This window comes from Acomys minous (assembly GCF_964271855.1).
Source record: "Acomys minous genome assembly, chromosome: 2".
NCBI lineage: Eukaryota > Metazoa > Chordata > Mammalia > Rodentia > Muridae > Acomys > Acomys minous.
This window is the reverse complement of record NC_140484.1, coordinates 66,601,307-66,613,922: the sequence shown is the minus strand read 5'-3', so window position 1 is coordinate 66,613,922 and position 12,616 is coordinate 66,601,307. Positions and strand designations below refer to the sequence as shown.

Sequence of the window (12,616 nt, the reverse complement as noted above, 5' to 3'; positions counted from 1 at the left end):
GGGGTTTAGACATTAGAGTCACTAAAAATACACACTAGGACATACTTTATGTTTTTAATGCAAATATTTACATTCCAAACAAAGGAGACTGGAACCTTAAGACAAGCTATATGTTCCAGGCACGCAAAATAATAACGGCCCCTGGCTCCTGCCTGAGTAGATAACTCCTGTTTATACTCTTGCAGCAGCAACCAAATTCCCATAACATTTTCCTCATGACTCTCAAGACTCACACACACAAAAAAATCTGTGATTGCTCTTATAATAGCCCCTCCAATATGACGCCAAGAATCCAGGGTCACTACACCAGGCTCTTCTAGAAGACCAACAAGTGTCAAACTCCTGGGTCATGTGATACCAAATCCAGAATTCTTATCTTCTGGGAATACATGAGCCTCCTCAGGAGACCAGCTTTCAGGCAGAGCTTTGTAAATCGATGCATGAATTCAACACATGACAATCCCTCTCAACTAGGAATAGGTCCAACGATAAAGAAAGTGAAAAGGGGCCCACCAGGCCAGGCAAACAGATGTTAACTACAAAACCAGAGCATAACACGCGTGGAAAATAACACAAAACTGAGAAGTACAGGTGAGTGGAACTGTAGAAGCTCAGAGAAGGAATGCTGCATGCGGATGGGATACAGAGGTGCATGAGACACGGAGGCAGTGACTTCCCCGGCTTCTGAACAGCAGCAATGCTAAAGGGAGGGTCTGGACACAAGTAAAGAGGAGCAGATGCAGGGGTCCCCCTTCTCAGTAGCCAGGGGACCTGAGTACAGCCAAGTCTAGGCTGGCTGGCCAGGGAACTTGGCCCAAAGAACTCTGCCTGGCAGAAGTGCAGGCCAGTGGGGGGCACACCATAAGCCAAGTGTCCCAGCATAGGGAAGACTGACCCAGCATAGCTAAGTTCAGCAGTTTGAGACCAACCTCAGCTACATACCAAGACAAAAAAGGAGAAAAGGGGGAAGGGGGACGTCCACTGCCAGTGGAGGGAGCAAGAAAAAAGAAGATCCCTGCCTAGCAGTCAGCCGCTACCTCCATCCGAGTGAACAGCATTCAGCTGGGAATGTGGCCTTGAATCTGCAGTCACTCCTTAGAAAGGCAAGACGTGGGAAAGGAACATTCTTGTGAAAAGGGGATGTTCTTCTTGAATTCAAAGCCAGATAATCTCCCACGGCGTATAACAACACAGAATCGACACATCACATACACACTGAGGCCACCTTGCCCATCACAACCCCAAGAAATGACCCTTCGCCATGGGCCAGACACTGGGCTCAGTGCTTTGCTTCCTGCCAGAGGGAGAAAGCTACATGCGGGACCTCTTCAGTGTCTCCACCGGAACAACATATCTACACTGTCCTGAGAAAATAGAAGTAAGACATAGGCCTTCACTGCCTGCCTCACAATAAGTATTTCACCTGCTGCCTACACCAAGGAGAAAGGTGCCTGTGCAGAAGGGGACAAAGCTTCCCGTGTGTGCACACTGCTGAGTCAGTCAAGCCCTGTTGCATGGTTTTACCTCGCCTACCATACTGGTTCAGTGTACGTTCCAACCTCAGCTTCAGATGGGGGCAAAACCAATTTGACCTCCACCAGAGCAGTGGCTAGATTTGGGGAGTATCCCTGAACCCCCAACTTGTACTATTTATAATAACCCACTCAGCAGGCAGCGGTTGCTAGCTTCATCGTTTATAAATGAGGAAACTGTGATACATGAAGCCTTGCCCGGCCCTGGTCATGGGAAAAAAGATGAAAAAGCACAGCAAGACTTTGAATCAGAATTGCCATGAAGCCAAAACAAGCTCCGCCTGGGACTTACGTGGTTTCTCAGAGTAGCTAAAGGATCCAACCCCTGAGCTAGGAGAATGTCTGCACGGTGGCCCCAAACATGTGCTGACCGGAAGTGCTGGCTATTCTTCGCATTGGCTGAGCTCCCTCACAAGCAGAGAAAGTACAGACAGGTTCCAAGGCCCATCTATCAAGGGTGCAGACTAAGGGCACAATGCATCTCTCCCGCAGCCCCTCCCACTCTGAATGGCAGGTTGGACCATGTGATGAAGGTGTCAATGAATCCAGTGCCCCCAGGGAAGCTAGCTGCAAGGGCACGGAAAGGCACGACAGAATTCCATCCTGGCCTGTCTTCCTCCTAGGTGACCGTCCCACTATCTTTTTGACCACAAAGAACAAAACATCCCAGCAGGCACATATTCCATTTCCAGAGAAAATGTTAAACCATTGGCCCCGGAACACGGTAAGGAAAGCATAATCAGGCCCAGGCTGTAACTAATTGTCTGCCCACGTTGGGGTATTTTCCAAACACCTGGGTGACTAGGCTGCCTGTTTCGGTATTTCCACCACAAGTACAATTCTGGATGGTACCCAAGTTTTCATTTTTTTTTTTTTTTTAAAGACGCCCTCTGCTTTTGAGGATCTGCCAGCCTTACTTTTCCTAGGAAAGCTTTAAAATGCCTGAACCAAGATGAGTTCTAGAAATTTAAAATAGGGGTCAGGAGCGCCTGCCCCAGCCAGGGGCTCCCTTCCCGCATCCATTCCTGCTTGGGACTCTTTCAGTCTCAGAGAAGGGCTCAAGATGTGACATTCAAAGGCCAGCTAAGCCAGCACATATTTAACAGCGTCAAATAGAAGGCCAGCCCAAGCACCCACAGACCCACAGCATCCTCACAAGGTCGACTGAAGGGGGCTTAGAGAGGGGTTGGTGTCTCCGTCCCCTCCTGCACAGATAAGATGACCCACAGAAGTAAAGACACCAGTCTCAGGAAACCTAGCTGGGACAAGGCAATCAGGGCCCCTTCTAGAGGGTTCTCTCTCTCTCTCTCTCTCTCTCTCTCTCTCTCTCTCTCTCTCTCTCTCTCTCTCTGTGTGTGTGTGTGTGTGTGTGTGTGTGTGTGTGTGTGTGCGTGTGTGTGTGTCTGCTTTTCTATTTTTTATTTTGTTTGGGGGGGTGGTTTCGAGACAGGATCTCTCTGTGTATCCTTGACTGTCCTGGACTCACTTTTGTAGACCAGGCTGGCCTCGAACTCACAGCAATCCGCCTAGCTCTGCCTTCCAAGTGCTGGGATTAAAGGCGTGCGCTGCCACCGCCCGGCTTCTATTTTTTTCTATGCACATGCTAGACAAGCCCTCTACCACCGAAGTACATTCCCAGCCACGGCCTCAAGGTAGACCATTATCGGATGGAGGACATGGTGCTCTGAGGTAGTGGTCCTCAGCCTTCCTAATGCTGTGACCCTTTAATCAGTTCCTCATGCTGTGGTGACCCCCCAACCATCAAATTATTTTCATTGCTGTTTTATAACTGTAATTTTGCTACTGTTACGAATCTGTATTTTCCAATGGACTTAGGCAACCCCTGTGAAAGGGTCCTTGGGCCCCCAAAGGGATTGAAACCCACAGGTTGAGAACCCGCTGCTCTAAGGAAATGTACATATGAGGTGTGTTGGAATGCCATGCCATTTTAGGCCTCAGAGACATCCCTCAGTGCTTGGTTATGAGTTCTAGAAACCAGAAACTACCACAAAAGCCAACGCTCTGTGAGTGCTGTTTACCAGGCATTGTTCCCAGCACCTGGCAGGGGCTTACCTCTTTTATAGGACACCCGGGTGAAATCATCCCAAATACTCCAAGCTCCAAGCCACGCACCAGCCTCCCACTGCACTTTCCCAAGGCCCCTCAAAGATGCCTGTCAGCAGCATTATGTAATTCTGACTTGCACAAGTTCTGCCTCGCCCACTAATCTCATCGCTTTTGCAGGCACTGCATGCTGAGAGCTGACTCTCTGCCCCCCATGCACCTGGCCCAGGGCCACACCTAAAGGGAACACATAAATGTTGTACAGAGCTGCGGAAAATGACAGAGGGGAGGTACCCCTTCCCTCCGCATCCCTGCAAATTCTTAAAGGACAGAAATTGCTTCCCACTTGCCAGCTGCCCCCATTCATACACAGGCACTCACACACACACACACACACACACACACACACACACACACACACACTGAGCCACTCATGGATTCACACAGCCTTCTCCTTCTGGATCGAGGACCATCCCCCACCCAACATCCTCCACCCCACATCCCCCTGCCCCTCCCCCCACACCCACACACACATATGAGTAAGCAAAATCAGGGGGAGGGGCTCATTCTCCTTCCCCGGACCTCTAAGAGAGACCTGCCTAGCACAGGGCCAGCTGTAATGTATAGGAGCACAGGTAATGACAGGTGTTATAAAATCTGCCTTGCACCTTGATTCTGGTATTTTAGAAAAAAAAAAAAAGCAATCCCTATTGGCCCACATCCACACAAACCCCTTTCTTCCTGAATATGAGGCTGGACAAAGTAAGCATGTGTCTGCCATCTTTATGTTCACCCCAGGACGTAGAGAGCCAGGTCTTCACCTGTGTCGTTTAGTCCTAGTGTTTTCAGAGGAGAAGCAATCTCAGGGAACACACCAGACCCCAATAGTTGGGGGAACGATAAAAAGAGAAAAAAATGCCATCATGTAAGTTGAAACACCCTGTCTCTGAATACTCGGCCAGCTAAGGACAAACGGGATCTCTTTATTCCCAGTTGGAGGACCAAAGTGGCCTTTGAAGTAACTTAATAGCTGTGGTACCTGAGCCTCCTTACGGCCCAGAAAGAGGCACAGTTTGCATTCTTAGCCCCAGTGACTCAACAGCTGCTTCTACATCACATCTTCTGAACGCCCGCCCAGATGTGTGACACTCTCTGGCCAGCTCCAACTTTTGAAAAAGCTTCTGCTTTTAGAATTGAAAACATCTTCCTCTCCCATACAAATGCGCTTCAAATGGCATCTCTACATACAGGAACCAGCCGAGATGCCAAAAAAAAAAGGGGGGGGGAGAGGCTCAAGAGGTGTGGACAGGAGAAGTGACAGCTGCCAACTCCGAGGGGTGTCTTTATCTGAGGGTTAGTAAGAGACCCAAGCAAGCACAGTGGCTATGACAAGCTCCACCCCGGGCTCCTCTCCTGTCCCCACAGTCCTCTCTTGCACTACTTTTGCCACATTCTTGCTCCCGGGCCTGCAACTTAAGGATCATTCGTCTGACCTCGGCATGTCTGTCTGCTCCTCCTAAGAGAGAGCAGGGACTCTGTCTGCCTTATCCTCAGGCCATCCCTTGACTCAACTGTGGGGGGGGGGGTCTATTCAGTAAACCAGTGTACAAGAAGTTTTATGCAATGTCTCACTGTCCATGATGGGGATGCATGGATTTGTGACACACAGCAAGTGGCGGAGCCTAGGCAGGCCCCATCTAGCCCCAGGCATGACAAGAAGTCATCAGGGCATCAGTCTATGTTGACCGTCACCTGTCTACCAGTGTGTGTCTTCTCTGCTATATCAACACAGGGCCAGATTATTGAGCTTTAAACTGGGTTAGGGCATTCACCATCATCATCATCATCATCACCACCATCATCATCATCATCATCATCACCACCACCTCTATCATCCTTAGACTCTAGCCCACACTTCCACATCTAGGCTTAAGAACGGTCTTGAATTTAACAAGACTCATGAACTCTGTTTTTTCCCCCAACTGGCTAGAGCTGAGTAGGGGCTTCCCACTGTCACTCACTTGCTCAGGCATCTTCTTCATCACACACACACACACACACACACACACACACACACACACACACACCCCTCCAGCTTGCTCTCTACAGGTTCAAAGTTCCCCAGCTGCTAGGGCCCAACTAGTTAATTTGAGATTATTCTTCAACTCCTTCTCAAGGCATTGAGTAAGCAAAGTCGACTTGCCCCCTGGCTCCAACCTTTCCCTTAAGTGCGGCTTCTTCCTGATGCACAGATTAGTCTCTTGGGAATGTGGAAAAGCAAGGCCCCCTTTCAGACACAAGAGAAGAAGGGACAGTGGCAGTTAACAACACAAGATGCCTGGCTAAAATAGTGGTCCAGGTTCTGCATGCATCAAAAAGAAAGCATGACAGGCCAACCTCCTTAGTGCTGTGCTTCCTTCGGGCCACAGCTCTCTGGGGAGCAAGACCTTGGGAGGAAGGCTGAACCTAGAGCTTCACTTCCTGTTCACCTCTGCCCTAGTCGAGAAACAATAGCAAACCACTTCCTCTCCAAACTCCATCTGCTTCAAGTGGCAAGAAAAAAAAATCCTCAGTTTTTATTTAGTTTGGGGGTTGGGGAGAAAATTTGTTGGTCAAGACCCATCCAGTTATAAAGCACTTTTATTCCCAGGCTACTTTGAACAAAACCGTATGGTGTGTGTGTGTGTGTGTGTGTGTGTGTGTGTGTGTGTGTGTGTGTCCACATATCAGTCAACAGGTTCTGTGTGTGTGTGTGTGTGTGTGTGTGTGTGTGTGTGTGTCCACATATCAGTCAACAGGTTCTGCTTCAACAAACATTTTGTAAAACTACCAAATGCCATATTCTGAAGGAGGGGGTCTTGATTTTGCAATGAGGCAGCTAAAGGAAAGTCGGATGGAGAACAGGCAGGCTCCAAGAAAAACCTCGGGAAAGCCTCCTGGCTTTCTACCACGGCAAATGGAATGGAGATGGATACAGATGTTCTCAGATGAACATCTGGCATGATCACCCTAATCCAAGGAGGTGAACCACACCATTCTCTGGAAAGCTGAGCTTCATAAACAGAGGCACCACATACGTCTGAAGGGAGCAGAGGACAGCATAACCAACTTCAGAATCACTGGCCACTCACAAGGCTTTCCTGAACTTCATTCCTGAAAACTCCATGCTCTTAATTTACTCAACATGGGCGTAGTAAGAGACCATCAGATCTACTAGGAGACAGGACAAAGTGCCCCTCAGCAGCTGGTTCCAACCCCCTCAGACTCCCCACCTCAGCTAAGCGGTTAAAGCATGCTTACAAGGAGGCACCAATATCCAGCTACCATCAACCTAGCAGTAAGCAACCCAGCCCCAGCACTGAGCCGCTCCTGCGGCTCCATCAGCGGCGTCTGCCCTGGGGCTCAAGATAGGCTGGCAACGTGGACATTCGGACCGCGGTGAGGCAGTCAAACAAGGGTGCGTGGGACCTCGGAGTCCTAAATGTGGACACGTATGAGTGCAAACCGGCCAATCAGTTCGCCTAAAGGAGAAAGAAGGCGCTTCCACAGCTCTCCATTCATTCCCTGCGCTGCCTGCTCCCCTCGCCCCGGCGCCATCCAGGATCCCAAGGGGATCTACCCGGCCAAGTGCGCCAGGACCCGCCACCAGCCACTACAACGCCCGCTTCCTCTCCGCTGGCGCACACAGCCCCACTAACTAGCACACTCTCGCCATCCTCAGCGTCGCCCCCGCGTCCGGGCCGCTGCCTTCCCGGCTTGCCGCCGCCGCCGCCGCCCCATGGCTCGGCTCAGACCAGCCTTCTTCGGCTCACTGCTCCCTAGCTGGCCGCGGACACTGTCAAGACTCCCTAGTCAGGCCGCTTCGTGTACTAGTGGGCAGGGACGAAGGAAAAGGCAGCGAGTAAAAAAAAAAAGTTCAGGCCGGTCCCTCGGTTCCTCCCAGGCCTGTCCCCACGGTCCCTCTTCGGGAACCTTGGTCCCACAGGCGCTGACGTCTGGGGCTGTTCCCCGAGACCCACACGTGCCTTGCCGCCCGAAGCGGCAGTGCGGCTAGAACCCTGGTTCCCGAAGCGGCCCCTATTGGTACCCAGAGACAGAGGCAGATGCTCACGTACCTGCCCCAGGCTGCGCCTGGAAACTTCCCCCAAAGTGTGCGGGGGAGGGGCGGTGAGGACGGCTATGAGAATCCCGGTCCCCAGCTCTGCCTGCAGCCACCTCACTCCAGAAAATCGCCGACCTGTCTTTCCATTGGTCCCATATCCAGCAGTCCTCCTCCCTCAGCTCCTACGGCTCGGCAGCCCAGGGTCCCGGGGATTCTGACTCCTTGGGGCGGTTCTGCGGGACAGCTAGCCGGCGCGTGCCCCGCGGCGTGCGTCCTCCGCCAGCCTCCTGCTGTCCACAGCGCCACCACGCCACCACCCGGTCCTCTGTCTCGGAGCTCGGGCCACATTCGCTCAGTCTAGGGAGGGGGCGTGTGAGCCCCGGCCCCGCCACCCGCAGCTCTTCCCGCAGGGTCCCCAAGCGCGCTAGGCACCCAGTGCGCGGCCAGGACCACGCAGAGAAAGGGACGCCTCCTACTGAGGACCGCGCCAGGAACCAGGAGGCCTGACCGAGGGGTGCCGGCCCAAACCTGCCAGAGCTCGGCGCGCTCCAAGTTCATTGTCTGCCTGGGCCGCCGCCTCCGCGCCGGGAGCCTCCGCACGGGGAGTGAGGCTGCGCGCAGCCCACGCCGGCCGGACTCCCAGCACCCAGTCGGGGCCAACCGAAGCAGAACCCGCAGAAGGGCACCGGAACCCTTAGCCAAACCTCCGCCTGCTGCTTCCTCATCGCCCCCAGCCCAGTCACCCGGCCCCCAACTTGTACCTGAAAAGCCCAAGGCGAGCTCGGAAGCCTCTGCAGCTCCGACTCCGCGGGAGCGCGCACCCAGCCCAGCGCTTAGCGCCCGGCAACCAGGGCTTGTCAACCTGACTTCCCGAGCGCTGGGAAGAAAAGTTTGGGAGTGACTTGCAGATGGCGAATGAAACCTCTGAACAGAACCCTCCCTCCTATCCCCACCCCCACCCCCACCCCCGCCCCATGTCGCGCAGACACACATCAGCTCGAGTCTGGAATGCAAGATCAAGGCGTGCGCGCCCCGCTGAGCGGTGGGTTTGGTCCCCGCCCCTCGCCCTGCAAGTAAATACAATTTGTGTATTGCGGTGACTCCGAAAGGCAAAACTGAAACCTGGTGTGTATAGCAGTGACCCGGCTACTGGAGGCAATTTTAAGGAACTTGGCGATCTAGAGACAGCCCATACATTGATATTCAAGGCCATTGACGCTGGTGGTTTCGGCGCCCTCTGTTGTATTTTTGCAACCTATGAAGGCTGCCTAGCTCTTCGGCCTTGTAGGTTTGTTTCTTCTGAGAGGTAAGGCTCTTCAGGACCCTGAGTGCCACTGTCTGCTGCAGCGGCCCACGGGAGGGTTGTTCCAAGGAAGGGCTCCAGAGGTCGACCCCTCAGCTGCGGTCTAAAGATGAAATCGGCTAATGTAAAGACACCTTAAACACCTAAGACTTGTCCAGGACAGCATTTGGAACACCAAGCCTAGACTCTGGAGACCAAGATAGAAGCCATCTTTGGCCTGACCATGTTCCCATGGCCAGAGTCCAGCACCCTGTTTCTCGAAGCAACCAGGAAAATGCCCCCCCCAAACTGTAGAATGCTGGCACATGTGCAAAAGATGATTTTGGACAATGCGAGTCCTCGCTTTCTCTCTTGCCTGAGATTCCACTTCACCCGCTAGAAGCTATTACCACCCTGAAGCCATAAACTTCGGGCTCAGCATCCATGGCAACTGATTCAGAGGTCACAATCAGTGGATTATAACTGCAGATGGGAACCCTGGGTGACAGGGGAGTTCTTCAAAACCCCTGTCTTGTTTCCCAACAAATACTGCCTCTTACATAAAAATCTGCAAAGAAAGATTAATGAAGCAATGAGACTGCCCTCCCAGTCAGTAGACTGGATTGCTTCCCCACCCCCGACCCCCACCCCGGCCCATTTCCCCGCGTAGACTCCGCTTAGTGATTTGGAGGTCTTTATTTTTTTTTTTTTAACAAAACCCTTTTTTTCCCCTAAAAATACAATGAGTTGGTTTTTGCAGAGTTCACAATTCCCAATAGATAATGATGCCATTTTTCATGGTCTTACACATGTTGTGGCTTTGGGGCTTATTTATTAGCTCCGGAGAAAAGACTGCCTTTCAGTAAGGTTTATATACTCGAGTAATTGCACTGGGACACAGTGCAGGTTGCTGTTTAAGAGGGTGGGTTGTGCAGGCGCCTGCAAGCAGAGTCCTGGGCCAGGCAGCTGTCAGACCGGGGCATGCAGCCGGTTTAAGCAAACACAGCAAAGGTCTCTTTGGAAACAGCAAGGAGGAAATCCCTCCTGTAAGAGTGTGTGGAACATGAGCCGAGGGCCACACGTATGGGGACTTTCCAATACATGCCCCCCATTATGGGGATGGCGCTGGGCCCACCCAGATGACTTTCGAAATCAGGTGTCAGAAATCACAGCTGACGTGGGAGCAAATTGTTTTTAAGTAAAATTCCTGTGCCGCTTTGATCTGAGTTCCACCGGGACTTTCCAACGGTATTATACACGTCCCTGGGATTACCTGGAGAAGGATTTTCATTTCTCTCCCTCAACATTAACTTCAAAAACTTAGCCTGCTGTTCCAGAAGGCTCTGACAACATCCGAATGCCCTGTGTGAATAGAGAGAGGCTAGTGCTGGCAGGCCTTCAGCAGTTCATGAGTAAGAAAGGAATGCAGGGCTGGGCAGTGATGGCACTGCGCCTTTCATCCCAGGACTCAGGAAGTAGAGGCAAGTGTGTCTCTGTGTGTGTTTGAGCCTGGTCTATGGTCTACAGAGAGAGTTCCAGGAGAGCCGAGGCTACACAGAGACACCCTGTCTTGAGGAAAATGGGGGTGGGGGATGGGTGGGGAGAGAATGATGACAAATGCAGGAAGTTTAAGACAACAAGCATGCATTTCCCAGGTATCCTTTTCCGGGTTGCCTAGGTTCAAATTCTACTCCCAACACCCACTGAGTAATTCTGGGTAAATCACTTCTTTCGGAGCTCCTAGTGGCACATTGAGTTCTTGATCCCAGCTCTTCAATCTTCCACAGTGGTCACACTAGTCCATTTTGTGTCACTATAACAAAAGACCTGAAGCTGGGTAGCACCATAAAGAAAATGGGTTTTATTTACTTCATGTTCCTGGGAGTCCAAGAGCCAGAATCTGGCAGAGTTATTTTCTTACCAGCAGACTCCCAGGGTGATTCAGTTCATCACACAGTAGGGGGGGGGGGGCCATGTGGTTCTGTGTGTGTGTGTGTGTGTGTGTGTGTGTGTGTGTGTGTGTTCTGGTCTCCCTTTACAACCACAAGTATCTAATCACAGAACTTCCCACTCTTCATGATCTTAATTGATTCTTATTAGCTTACAGAGGCCCCTCCTCCAAAGACTATAGTTGAGTGACATTTCTACCCTTGAATATGTCACAATGGGGGGGAGGGGATCCCATTTCATCATGCGACCACCTGGCAGACACACTTACAAAACACTAAGGATGACATACATCTCTCCTGCCGCCACCTCACGGTGTGCAGGCTGCGCCTCTCTGTGACTTGACTTTTGACTTGTTTTTGTTTTGTTCTGTTTTGACAATGAGATATTAAGGAACAACTGGGTCAGAGGCTGCAAATGCTCCTTCGAGGCTGGCCTTGCTCTGTTGTATTCAAGCATCCCACCTTAGAAAGAGCGTGTCTGAAATAGGAGCTTCCTTTTCCAGCGAGGCTCCAGGATGAACACCCAGAAAACAGATCTGAGTTCACCTTGTACCCTGGAGCCAGGTTATCCCAGCTCCAGCTGTACGCTGAGCCACTCCAGCTGGCTTAAACACACTTAAAACAGGGTAGGACAGAATGCTTATTTGTTGTAAGCTGTTGTGTTTTTGTTTTCTTCACAGCATTATTGTGGCAGAAGCTGACTGATCCATTGCAGCAGTGGGTTTATTTGAAACATGCTAAGCCAGGGGGAGAAGAGATGGCTCAGCAGTTAAGAACACTGGCTGTTCTTACAGAGGATCTGGGTTCAGTTCCCAGCACCCACATAGTGGCTCACAACTAGTTCAAAGCCCATTACCAGGGCATCCGATGTCCTCTTCTGCCCTCAATAGGCACTGTATTCACACAGTGTATGGGCATACACACAGACGAAACACCCATAATCATAAAACAAACATAAATCTTCAAAAACAAAGAAAATAATAAGTGCAATTATTGGGCTATAGGAATCAAAGTATTATCTATTATTAATAAGCATCATTATTAAAGTATGAATTAAACGAGTGACAATTACAACTTGAATAAAGACTTCATTAGGGACAGCACAAGGACAGCAGAGCCTTATAACAAGGACCCCTACCACAGCCCTTACCGTAACCCAATGTACCGGTAGTAGCTCACTCACTCACTCAGTCTGTGATCATTCTCTGAACACCCACTCCTACGTGCCATGCACTAGGATGAAGAGGGAGTCGCTGAGATAACTAAGGCCCACCCTCTTCCTAAAGCGACCTCCAAAGAACCCCATGAGACAGGCAGCGCTTTCCCATTCTGCATCCTTAACCCTTCCTTTTTTTTTTTAAGATTTATTTATTGTATTTATTGCATATGAGTGCTTTATCTGCAGAAGAGGGCATCAGATAACATTATAGATGGTTGTGAGCCAACACGTGGTTGCTGGGAATTGAACTCAGGACCTCTGGGAGAGGAGGTGGTGCCCTTAACCACTGAACCATTTCCTTAACCCTTCCTAACAATCACTGCTGCGTATGCCCATTCTTCAGGCTGGGAGACTGAGGCTCAGGAATCAAGCATGCAGAAGCAGACCTAAAGTCACTCCTGGACCATTAGTGTGTACTAGTGCTGATACATGGAGTTAATGGTGGGCAAAGCCATTATAACTGGTTCC

At 51.0% G+C, this 12,616-nt stretch overlaps 1 protein-coding gene across 5 annotated transcripts in view; it reads right to left on the bottom strand.

The window, feature by feature from the left end:
• Positions 1-8,630, bottom strand: part of CHST15 (carbohydrate sulfotransferase 15) — an 81,452-nt gene extending 72,822 nt beyond the window's left edge. For 2 of the 5 annotated variants that reach the window (XM_084772692.1, XM_084772690.1), the window contains exon 1: positions 8,460-8,630. The gene's annotated coding sequence lies outside the window, so the exon portion shown is untranslated. Of the gene's footprint in view, positions 1-7,711; positions 8,294-8,459 lie in introns of those variants that run through there. The other 3 variants (XM_084772691.1, XM_084772689.1, XM_084772694.1) reach the window with 2 other exon arrangements.
• Positions 8,631-12,616: the final 3,986 nt, after the last annotated feature.